This window comes from the organism of the source record quoted next, unplaced genomic scaffold (assembly GCF_019419815.1).
Source record: "Pyrus x bretschneideri cultivar Hongxiangsu unplaced genomic scaffold, Pyrus_bretschneideri_v1 Contig95, whole genome shotgun sequence".
Lineage (NCBI taxonomy): Eukaryota > Viridiplantae > Streptophyta > Magnoliopsida > Rosales > Rosaceae > Pyrus > Pyrus x bretschneideri.
Window position 1 is genome coordinate 1 of NW_025999837.1, and position 13,476 is coordinate 13,476.

Sequence of the window (13,476 nt, forward strand, 5' to 3'; positions counted from 1 at the left end):
TATGGCAAGGATTAATTAATATGATTATTAATCAAACGAATAAGTTCGTTGAAGACCTCGGAATAGTTTTGGACCTTAAGGCCCAATGGGCTTCGAACGTCAAGTCCATTAACTTAAGTTGTATGACAACTTAATGAATAATGATTCACAAAGGCCCAAATAGCCCAATGAATACCCTAAGGCCGGCCATTTAGAGAAAGAGTGGGTTTTGGACTTATTTACAAGTTTGCCACTCAAATGAATTAAGGTATAAGTGTGACTTAATAGCCAAAATTCATTAAGGGTTGTTTTTGAGGAAATTGGAGAAACACAAACTCTCCTTTCTCTCTAGAAATGGCCGGCCACCTTGAGAAAAACATCTAGCAATCTTACTTCCTCAAGGTCACTCATTTCTTCTACAATCTTACCTTGGTGTGGAGACTTAGAGGTTCTCAATTTTGGGAACTTGGAGAAACCTTTTCATCCATCCAAATCCATGGATCTAAGATGCAAGGAATGAAGGCCCTCTCTTTGGGTGATTAGCCTTTGCTTATGCAAAGAGGAATCTACAAAGGTATTGATTTCTCAACTCACTTTGTTTTGAGTTGAGTCTTGGTTCACCTATCTACTAGGCTTTGAAGTTCATGGGTTAAGTTTTGTTTTTGAGTGCATATAAACATGATTCCGCCTTTTAATTGTTAATTGCATGTTGTTGATGTTGCTCAAATGAACTTGTTTTTCACAAATCTTCCTTCAGCTGCTTGTTCTTCATTTGGCCTAAAACAGCTCCTAATACATAATCTAAGGCATCACACATAAGCTCAAAAAGAAGACTCCAATCTGGTGGAATAATGATAGGGGCCGAAGTGAGCATCTCCTTAAGGTGTTTGAAGGCCTTCTCACATGCTTCATCGAACTTGAAAGGTACATCCTTTTGGAGAAGTCGGCATAGGGGTTGAGAAATCTTTGAAAAATCCTTGATGAATCACCTATAGAATCCTGCATGTCCAAGAAAAGAACGAACCTCTCTCACCGAAGTAGGAGAGGGTAAGTAGCGTACAAGATCTATTTTCGATTTATCAACCTCAATACCCTTGGCCGAAACAATGGGACCTAAAACTATGCCTTGTTTTACCATAAAATGACATTTTTCCCAATTTAAAACAAGTTTAGTTTCAATGCATCGTTTCAAGATTAAAGTGAGATTATGTAAACAATCATCAAATGAATCACCAAAAACACTAAAATCATCTATGAAAACTTCAATAATCTTCTACACAAAATCTGAAAAGATACTTACCATGCATCTTTAAAAGGTGGCTGGTGCATTACATAAACCAAATGGACAAGTAAAAGTAGTATTTCTTGATCATCTGGAGCTATAACAATTTGATTATATTCCGAATAACCATCAAGAAAACAATAAAAAGAATGACCGGCTAACCTTTCAAGCATTTGATCAATGAATGGCAAAGGGAAGTGATCTTTCCTTGTGGTGACGTTGAGCTTCCTATAATCAATGTAAACTCTCCAACCTGTTTGGATACGGGTTGGCACAAGCTCATTCTCAGCATTCTTCACCATTGTATCTCCCGATTTCTTTGGAACAACTTGAACTGGTGAAACCCAATGACTATCTGAGATAGGATAAATCACTCCACAATCGAGAAGCTTGATAATTTCCTTCTTCACAACTTCCATCATTGGAGGATTGAGTCAGCATTGAGCCTCTCGAGTTGGTTTAGCTCCCTCCTCTAGAAGTATGTGATGCATGCAAGTTGTAGGGCTAATACCCCTAATGTCGGCCAAGGTTCATCCTATGGCTGTTTTGTGCTCTTTCAACACCCGAATCAATTTCTCCTCCTCCATTGCCGTGAGGGATGAAGAAACAATGATGGGCAACGTCTCTTTTTCTCCCAAATAGACATACTTCAAATGATCCGACAATGGTTTAAGCTCAAGAATGGGTGCCTAAATCACCAAAGGTAACAACTTGTTAGTATAAACGGGAATTGGAATTGGGATTGGAGGCTTACCAAGGTGTTGTGGCAATGACTCAAGTGCAGCAACCATCTCGGCCTCATCTTCACATGTAGGCACGGCAAGTACTTCCTCATGCATGCCGTGAGTGTGGTCCTTTCCTACCCCTTTGTTTTTTAGTCTCATTCCTTTTGTAATGGTCGTTTCAAGGGGATCCCTCTCCAAAGAGTCAAGATAATTCTGCGCCAATGAATCGAATACATCAATAGAAAAATAATAATGATCATCTTTAGGATATTTTATAGTTTCAGAAAAACTGAAATCAATAACTTCCCCCATCAAATCCCATTGTTAACGTCCCTTTGAACACATCGATCTTGGTGCGGGCTATTTTCATGAAAGGTCTCCCAAGGAGGATCGGCAATGGGGTAGAATGGGCTGAATCTTCCATGTCAAGCACGTAAAAGTCCGCTGGAAAGATCAAATTGTTAACCTGCCCTAAAACATCTTCCAAAACTCCTTTCGGATATGCATTAGAATGATCGGCCAATTGAATAATCATACCATCTTTTTTAAGCTCTCCTAAGTTCATAGATGCATAAATTGAGTAAGGCATAACACTAATTGAAGCTCCTAAGTCTAACATAGCATGTTCAAACTTAGTATTGCCAATAACACAAAGAATTGTAAAACTACCCAGATCTTTGCATTTAGGTGGTAGTTTCCTTTGTAACACCACAGAAACATTCTCACTTACCTGGATCACTTCCTTGTTCAAAATCCTCTTCCTTGTTGTGCAAAGCTCATTCAAGAATTTGGCATACTTAGGAACTTGCTTAATTGCATCAAGGAGCGAGATATTGACTTGAACTTTCCTAAAGGTTTCCAAAATGTCTTTCTCATTCTCTTCTTTCTTTGATTGCTTAAACCTGCTAGGAAAGGGAACATTTAGTGGAATAGAACTAGAAAAATTCAAATTTAGACTTACCTTGGTGGTTTGGGACTGTTTTGGGGCCTCAGGGGGCTGCGGCAAGGATTGGTCTTCCTTTGCCGTGGCCCTTACTTCCTGTTCTTCTTCTTGCAGCAGGTTTTCCTCCTTGTTAAGGCCTTGTTTGGATGGTTTTGGGTGATTTCCAAGCTCCTTGCCATTTCTCAACGTAATGGCCTTGGCGATTTCAAAGCCTCCCTTTGGATTCACAACGGTTGAACTAGGAAGTTTGCCTTGTTCTCAAAACTGCCCAAGGAATTCTGAAATTTGCCCCATTTGCTTCTCCAATTCATCCACCTTTTTGGCTTGATTTTTCATTGCTTGGGTTTGATTTTGGACTCTCAGCACCAAAGTGGTTAATAATTGAACAATTTGATCATTATCCATGGACAAACCTGTTTTTGTTTGGGTAGATTGTGGTTAGTTTTGAATTGATGCATATGGCCTTGGAAACATCCTAGGGGGTGGTGGACGAAATCCTCCTTGTTGTTGAGTTTGTTGAGGCTCTCTCCACTTCATATTTGGATGATCTCTCCACCCCAGATTGTAAATGTTGGCGTATGGGTCATGCCTAGGTTGATTTTGGCCTTGATAACCCACGGCATTGGCAGATTCCCATCCTCCATTCTCAATCAATTGAGGGCATTGCTCATAGTGGTGTCCTTGCATGATGCACACATACACTAGCTTTTTGCACTTTGGATCCATCAACAACCTGTGACACAAGAATAGTGAGATTAGCTAATTGAGATTGAATTTCAGAAATTGCACTTACCTCATTCACTTGCTGTTGCCGTGGGGGGTCTCTTTGTCCAACTCCCTCATATTGTTGTTGATAGGAGCATATTTAGGCGACTTAGTTAGCTTGTTTTCTTACATTTGTGTTGTTAGTTCATAGTTATTTTAGTATTTTAAGCTATTTTCGTGTGTTTATAGGTTCATTTGGCTAAGGTAGCAAGAAGGTGCATTTTGGAGCCTTTTGGAGCAAAATTGGACTTGGAATGGATAGCATATGCTTGGAGCAAAAGGAATGGATGAAATTGAAGACCTAAAGATGTTAGATTCCTAATTGAAGAAGGATTCCTAATCAAAGAAGGATTCCTACTTGAAGTAGGAAAGTTAGGCCAAGGTTTCCTATTTTGGTTTGACCTTTCCTAATCCTAAAAGACCTTAAGTTCTAGCAACATTGAAGACTCTTATGCATTTTAGGACACAAAATAAGCCTTCCTTGCACCCTTACTGTCATTGCCATGCATTGCCTATACTTGCCCTTTCCTTGTTGTGAAAGGGGAATGGTTATTCCCTATTTTGTGTCATAAGATCACATTTCTCTTTCACAATATTCAAGGCCACACCTTACATACCTATTCTATCCTAAATCCTTGCCTTATTTCAGCCTTAAAACACATTCCCTTTCCTACTATTTATTGGCCACAAGTTTCCTTCCTTTTTCCCTTTGATTTCTGACTTTATGTCTCCTTTTCCTTGTGGATTTGGGGTCTAACCCTTTCCTAAACTATGTAATAAAAGTTAGGATTCTTTCCTTCAAATAAATAACCAATGCCGCACCCTTAGAGAACCCGAATCACTCATTCATACAACCTACCATCCTTCATTCTGACCATCAACCTTTGCCGCAGCTTTTAACCTTTCTTCCACCATTCTCATACTTCCATACCTTCACCCAAACACCCATACATCATCCCTAACCTTTACCGCACCCCTTACCAACTTAAATCCATTCATAACCCAGAAATCCATCCAAAATCACCCAAGAACTCTTGTGCCGTATCTTTGCAAGGAAGAAGAGGAGAAGAAGAAGCCTTGGACGTTTTGCATTCAAGTTGGAGTGTTGGAACGCATTTAGGTGTAATCTATCTTTTGTTTTCAATGTTTAATTCAAGTTTTCTTTGTTTTATTGTGAACATGAGAGGCTAAACTCGTTTTAGCTAGGGGAGACTTTGAAACCATGATTATGTTTATGATATGAATTGATTAATTCCAGTTGTGATTTCATAAATTGTGAATGCAATTTACTTAACCGTTTGATGGATAACTTATTCTTGTATGTTGATTAGGGAGGCCTACTTAATTTGCATGCTTGAATTTGGTGCTAGAATATAAGGGAGTTTCACATAATCGTTACAAACTTATATTCACAAGTAATTAAGGTTGTTTTCACAATCATGTTAAGTAAATTCCTAGCATGAGTATCATGATGTCATAGTTTCCAATGCTCTGTCAATACTTATGATTTTCATAGAACGTAATGATCTTTGATTGTATCTCTATTATGACGTCATGTAGGGAACTTTTGAAGAATGCTTTGGGTTGTCGTATAATGTCATCCAATCCAATAACTAAAGGAGAATCTGAGGGTTAATTAGTGATGTCACGGTTAATCTGGGGTGTTGAGGTTCATGGTTTATCGAAAAAGCAACTGGAAATCAATTTGTGTTTGAATGTATCATGTGTGGAAAAGAATCCTCTAGCTAGTTAATCATCCATAGTTTTTCTCAAATTCGTCCAAATCCTATTTAAGTCTTTTAGTTACTTGTCTTTACCTTAATTTCGTCAAAAACCCAATCCCCTTTACTTACTTGTGTCAAATCTGTCCTTTTGAGTGTTTTTGAGTATTTTGAGTCAAAATCAATTCTATTTTCGTCCAAATTAAGTCCTAGAATCTAGTTTGAGTCTATTTGATTGTTTTGTGTTGTTTTGTGTCTTTTGAGTTTGTTTTGAGTCATATAAGTCTAGTTAAGAGTCTTTGAGTCTTTTTAAGTGTTTTTAAGTTTAGTTTTGTATCTTTGAGTCAGTTTTTATTAGATTAGCAATCCCTCCTAATCCCCAGCCTAGAACGATCCCTACTTACATCTTTACTACAATTATCAATAAGAGGGTTTAATTTGAGTGCTATCTTTTATCACATCAGTTGTGCGTTCAAGGCTCGATTTGCAATTAAGATCTTGGCAGCCACCGGTGTTTTGTCAACCAAAGCATCTCCCACTGAAGCATCTAGCATTTGTCTCTCAATTGGAAGGAGACCCTCGTAGAAATATTGAATTAAAAGCTCTTCCTTCATTTGATGTTGAGGGCATGATACAACTAGAGTCTTGAAACGCTCATAATACACTGGAAAGGATTCTCCTTGGCTTTATTGAATGCCACTAATTCTCTTCCTCAAGAGAATGACTCTCGAAGTTGGGAAAAACTTCTCTAAGAATGCTCTCATCATGCTTGATGCGAACTAAGTAAGCACACAAATTAAAACCCTCTTGTGACAATTGTAGTATATGAATAAGTAGGGATCGTTCTTAACCGGGGATTAGGAGGGATTGCAAAATCACTTGGAGATTGACTCAAAAACGTGAAATAAACATTAAAAACACTAAACTAGACTCAAAGAATGCAAACTAAACAATAAAACACTAAAACAAATCAAAAGACTCAAAGAATACAAAACACTAATAAACACAAACTAAGACACTTTCTAACTAAATTGGACACTAAAGTAAAGGGGGTTTGAGATTTTGACGAAAATAAATTAAATGCACAAATTGTAATTTAAAGACAGAATTTAAATATGAATGTGATGAAATATGGAATGAATGCTAGCTAGAAGGTTCTTCTCCACACATGTTACACTTGCATACAAAATGATTTTCAATTGGTCTTTCGATAAATTATGAAACTCAACACCCCGGGTTAATTAGGTCCGCTTAAATTAACCGTCAAGTTTTCCTTAAGTTAATGAATTGGATGATTGCATTCGACAACCCAAAGCATTCCCCACAAGTTCCCTACATGAATTGCATAATAGAGATACAAGCAAGAATCATTAAGCATCATGAAAACTATAAGTATTGACGAGGCATTCGTTACTATGATGAGCATGAAACTAGTGCCAAGAATTCATTTAACGCGATTGTTTATAAGCAACCTCCACTACTTGTGAATATAAGTTCATAACTATTAGGTGAAACTCACTTATATTCTAGCGTCAAATTCATGCATGAACATTAAGCGTGCACTCTCAATAAACATACACAAACAAGTTATCAATCACACAGTTAAACGAATTGAATCAATCATTCATGAAATTCCAACCAAAAGTAATCAATTCATATTGCAAGCATAAACATGGTTTCGAATCACCCCCTAGCTAACTAGGGGGATTTAGCCTCTCATGTTCACAAAAAGAGAATTACAAATGAATTTAAACATAAAGCACAAAGGATTGATTACACCTAGAACGCCCAACGAATCCACATGAATTGGTGCGCGTCGAAGCTCCTCTTTCCTCTTCTCCTTCTGTGGCAGATTGGTTGTGAATGATTTTTGGATGTGTTTCTGGTTTAGGGATGGTTTAATGGTGGTTTAATGGTGCGGCAAGGTTGTGAGGTGGTGTAGGAAGGTGTGGAAAGTGGCTGGGAAGGTGGAGGAAGCTGCGGCAGAGAAGAAAAACTGGGTGAAGGTGTTGCGGCTGGATGGGGAAAAATGGAATGGCTGCACGGCTGGACAGTTTTTGGAATAAAATATGGCTGAATAAAATTAGCTTAGGGTTGACGAATGGCTGCGGCAATGGGAGAACTTTTGAGATGGTGCGGCTGTGATGGAGAAAAGGTGAATGGCCTGCCGCTGGAATGAAAGGCACGGGACTGATGGGAAAAAATGCGGCTGGATGAATTATGGAAGTGCTGCACGGTTTTTGGAATGAATGATGGCTTAATGCGGCTTCTAGGAAATTAGGGTTATATGGTTGAATAGAAAAATATAGGAAACAAATGGTTGCATGCGGCTCATTAGAATAAATGGGATATGGGCTGAATATTAGGATCAAATAAAATGGGAGGCACGGCTTAATTGTAAAATAGGTTTTGTGGCTGCATGATGTGAGAAAAAGGATGCGGTTTTGCGGCTAGGGTTATTAGGGAAATGTATGATTTCAGAAAACTAATCCTAGCTTATTTAAAATTAAATCAAAGGCTTACGAAAATAGGAAATTAAAACATAAATATAAAGGTGCGGCTAGGAAGGGAAATAGGGCTAGGGCCTTGGTTTTGTGTCCTAAAGTGCCTATAAGGCCGTCAAAGTGGCTAGAAAATACGGACGTTTAAGTTTAGGAAAGGTTACCAAAACGGGAAACTTAGGGTTAACTTTCCTAAAATAGGAAACCTTGTTTGAGTAGGATTCCTCGTTTTGGTAAGAATTCATCGTTGGAGTAGGATTTCGTCGTTTCTTCAAGTCTTCAACTCATTCGTTCCTCTTTCGCTCCAAAAGACTCCAATTTGCATCTTCTTGCACACTTTGGCCTTATAATCTGAAAATACACAAAAGTGGCCTTAAACACTAAAACAACTAAGTAAACACAACATAAATGCACGAGAACAAGCTAATTAAGTCGCATGAATATGCTCCTATCAATGCTTTCCCAAGAAGTGACGGTTCCAGGTGCCAATTCATAGAGCCAATCATTAGGCTTTTCCAAAAGAGAGAATGGAAAGGCTTTCATCTTCACAATGTTCCCATCGACATTAATGGGTGTCATGCTTGAACATACCACTTCAAACTCCTTAAGATGCTTGTTTGGATCTTCCACGGATAGCCCATGGTATTTGGGAATGTGATGCAACAAGCTAGACTTCAATTCGAACTCATCGGTCTTGCCTTGAGCTGCCCTAGGATATTGAATGCATAAGGGCACGACATTGTTTAATCCCAAGGCTGAAAGTTCCTTGATTGTTCAATTATCCGCAACCATGGCTTGTTCTTTTTTTTCCACTTCTTCTTCTTCAGATTCAGCCTCAGAACTAGGTGGACTAGGTTCTGAATGCCTCCTCTTTCTTCACAACGTTCGTTCAAAGTTGTCGTCAAGCTCCAATATATGCTCACGAATAGGTTGAGAACTACGAGTCATAAACTAGTACCTATAACAAAGCAAACAAACAAGATAAAATCAGAAAACAAAATAAAAACACACGGACAAAAAAGAAAAGACACAACAACTAGGGGAAGATTAGTAATTTTGGTAATCCCCGGCAACGGTGCCAAAATTTGATGTGAAAATTAACTTGACACACAAATTAAACCCTAATGTTGACAATTGTGGTATATATGTAAGTAGGGATCGTTCTAGACTGGGGATTAACTAGGGATGCTAATCAACACAAATAAGACTTAAAAACACTAAACTAGACTCTATAGACTCAAAACTAACTTAAAGCACTCAAAACAACAACAAACAATCAAAAAGACTCAATTCTAGACCTAACAAGTGATTTTGACGAAAATAAGACTTAACTTGACTCAAGAGACTAAAACAAAACAGATTTTGACTCAAATAACAAGACTTAATGAAAGGGGAATTGTATTTGACGAATTTAAAACTTAAAACAGAAACTTTGCATAAAACACTTAATAAGAACAAATTTGGTGAATTAAAAAGGGTGAAAGGCTAGTTAGAGGGTCCTTCTCCACACATGACATATGCATATAAACCAATTTTCAGTTATTATTCCTGTAGACTATGAATGACAATGCCCCAAATTAACCGTGAAAAGCACAAATTAACGTTCAGATTTTCCTTAACTCATTGAATTGGACGGGATACGCATCGCAACCAAATTATCGTTATCAAGTTCCCTAACTATGAAAAGCATGATAGAAAGACATATCAAAGGTCATTAAGTTCTTTGAAAGCCATAAGCATTGACAAGGCACTCGTAACTATGAAAAGCATGATACTCATACCAAGGATTTACTTAACACAATCATGACTAGTGACTTCCACTACTTGTGAATATAAGTTCATAACGATTAGGTGAAACTCCCTTATACTGTAGCATCAAATTCATGCATGCAAATTAAGTGTTGACCCTCAATCAACATACATAAACAAGTTTTAATAACTTAGATAAGAAAATCACATTCAAGACTCAAGAAACAATAACTGGATGTAATCAATTCATATAAAACATATAATCATGGCTTCGAAATCACCTCCAACTATAAAGAAATTAGTTCCACATGTTCATCATAATTGAAAACCAAATTAACATAAACATTGAACTAAAACTAGGATAGAAAGAACCCAGAAACACTCCACACTACAATGGCAGTTTGCAGCACTCCCTTGGATGGCAGATTGCACGGCACTCTTCTTCTCCTTCCTTCCTTGCTTGCGGCACTATGGTGATTTAGGTGTATTTGGTGTGAATTATGGTGTTTGATGGTTGAATGTATGAATGAATGAATGAGTGAATGGATGGTTGGTTTTCTGCGGCATAACATGTATATATATGCTAGGGTTTCACGGCAAAGCCTTGCAAAACAAGGATAAGGCATGGCAAAAGCTGAATAGGAATAAAATTGTGCAACCAAAACCCAAGTGGAATGGGTTAAAGCAACCAAAAACCAAGGGGAATTAGGATAGAAAGGTGTGGCAGACATTAAAGCTTCTAGAAGGGATGTTTTAGAACAGAATTCTGACTCCAAATCAACAACACATTCAGCAAGGGTGTAGGAAAGGAATTACAACTCCCAATCCACCAAGGAATGGCATATATGCAGCACACAATGGATAAAACTTCTAGAATCTGAATTATGTATTTAAATGTATGATTAATCCTTTCTAAATAGCTATTATTAAGGCACAAACTGATTTGGATAAGATAAGATAGGATAATACTAGATTTAGGAAAGGATAAGGTTGGTTAGGATAGGATAAGATAAGATAAGATAAGGTTTGGATAATGTTCCATGTTGCTTGCTCTTTCCTTATCTTCTTTGTCTTGAACTTGTTTCTCCATATTTGTAGCATGTTCCTAGCCTCTTTTGAATTAATTTCGTCCATCCACTTTGCTCCATATGCAAACTATCCATCCCATGCCTAAAACTGCTCCAAATGGCTCCAAAATGCACTTTCTTGCCAACTTTGCCATTAGGACCTACAAACACACGAAAATAGCTTAAAACGTTATAATAAATCAAAACTATGTAAATGCAAGAAAACAAGCTAATTAAGTCGCATAAATATGCTCCTATCAATAAGGAAAAAAACAACCAGTTTAACTCAAAAAAATCACAAAGAGGCTAGAAATGAGACGAGAACACGTGTACAAAGTATATTTGTATTGATTTAAATCTGTAGGTTACAATCTCTGTTTACAACTTTTCCTCTGATTCACTTTTCAAATTTGATGTAGATGGTTGATTGTTGATCCAAGGGTTGCGATAACTTGATCTCGGACAAACGGTTGAATGATTGCTTCAAGTTTTGAGCTTGAAAAACAATGCGTGGATGATTTTCACCTCAAGGGTGCGGCAAAGGGTAGTGTTTGATGTGGGATTTTGTTGCTTCAAGGGTCTTGGCGACTTGATCTTGAAACGAACATTGCTACAAGTTTATAAGCTTGCAACAAAGTCTTGAAGGAATCGGCACAAGTGCTTGTTGATTCTTTGATAAGTCACATTTTGTATACATTTATATCTTCATTATTTGGTGTCTTTGTGATTGTTTTGGATTAAACTAGTTGCATTTTACATTATTTGGTGTTAGTGTGCAGTCTTTGTGAAATTGGATTAATGGGAAGACATATGAAGTAAAAACATTCCAGAGAAGATGTGAAGTGTTAAGAGATGCAATTCAGCCATGTTGGGTGATTCTAAACAAAGCAAAAACATGGAAGTCGGCTATGTGGTTCCAACATCAAAACATGCATTCACATGCAAGTTCACAACTTTAGCCGTGCATTCCCTTGTCATCCCATCATTTTATGCACTTCTAGTACCAAATCAGATTCAACACCCAAACATGCATTCACATGCATGTTTGCAACTTTGTGCCGTGCAAACCACATCCATTCCATCTCCCTTTTGCGCCAAAAACACCATTTCCATTACTTAATTCACTCAGCCATATTAACACCAACAAACACCATCATTCCATGCAGAAATCCACATGCTTGCAGCATCCCCTTTGTCCATGCCGTGTGTTCTTCCCCTTTCCAGATTTGTGCAAACAGTTTCAAGTGGTTCAATTCACCTTTGCAGAAATCCACATGTTCCTTGATTAAATATACCACATACCTGCAGATCTTGTCCATTCCTTGCATTCATTATTCCAGAAATCTGATCAACCCATCATTCCATGTGATTATACTTCATCCTTGTCTAGGCCGTGCATCTTGTTACCCTTTCCAGGCTGTCATTTCAGCTTTGCAGCCACTTCACATGCATGATTCAACTAAAATAGCCAAAGGCATGCATATTTCCTCAAGGGCCGTGCGTCCACCATCTCAGAAACACACTCATTACATCAACAATGCACTGCCATCTGAGTTAAACAAATCCCAGATCCAATATGAATGTTGGGGACAGATTCATTTCTATAAAACAAGTCACCCTTCACACATCAAAGGGGTTCCGCAAGTTTTATTCTTCATTCAGTCCATATACACACAGATAGCCACTCCATTTCCCCTCCATTCTCTGCCCATTTCATTCCATTCTAGGTCCATTTCTGTCCCAAGGGCAGAAACCATTCAAACACCACCATTCTACCTTCATCCGCACCACATTCGGAGAAGCAACACCAAGGGACTCTTCAAGGACTTCAACATCAGTTTTGCTTCAAGGGTTCATTCTTATCAAGTCTATGTTCATTCATGTTTTATATTTTTATGTCAAATCTTTTGTAGACATGAATTGTAACTATGCTTCCTCTAGGGATTCGATGTAACCTTGCAAAGTTTGCCATGCAATTAAGTTAGAATGCTCAGTTTGTCCATCTATTTCTTGTTTCATTCTCTGATTTAATGGTGACTTAGTGTGTTGATTTTAATGTTTGATCATCATTTGAATTAATCACAAAGTTGTTGGAAATGTGCCCTAAAACCAATCATATGATGATACTTTATGGACATTTCACATGTTAAACTAATCTAGTTTAATATTAAGGGCAAACATTATTGTTTGAGCTGTCTCATATAAATGTTATATGCTTAAACGATAAGTCCAAGGAATATGTGATTGGAAGAATGCGATCTAAAGAAGTTAGATTCATGAGACCATTCTTTCGTTGACACATCCTAAACGTTCCTAATCATAGGATTGTCAATTGGGCATTAACAGTCCGTTAAGATCAGTACGTGCTATGTCTTCTCTCAGGGAGAGTGACTAGTCTCGAGTCATTGGTGTGTGTGACATCAAGACAAGTACGTAGGTGCTCAATAGAGAATGAGTTCACTGAACACGATCAACGAAGAGTTCTCATATTCATGTCACATGAGAACTCATGGTTGGGATAATGCAAATTAGTCTTTTGACCTGAGGCATCACAGTTGTCTTGTGGTTAGGTCCTTAATCTTTGATTATGTCAAAGTCACTCCATCAGGAGGGTGTCCATGGCATCGTTGGGGTTAAGCCACTTAGCCATGGAGGCAAGTGAATACGCAACAAGGGATCTCTAACCTTCAAACTGTTTGAGGGAGAATACTCTATGATATGATTAAGAATCTTTGGCCAAAGTA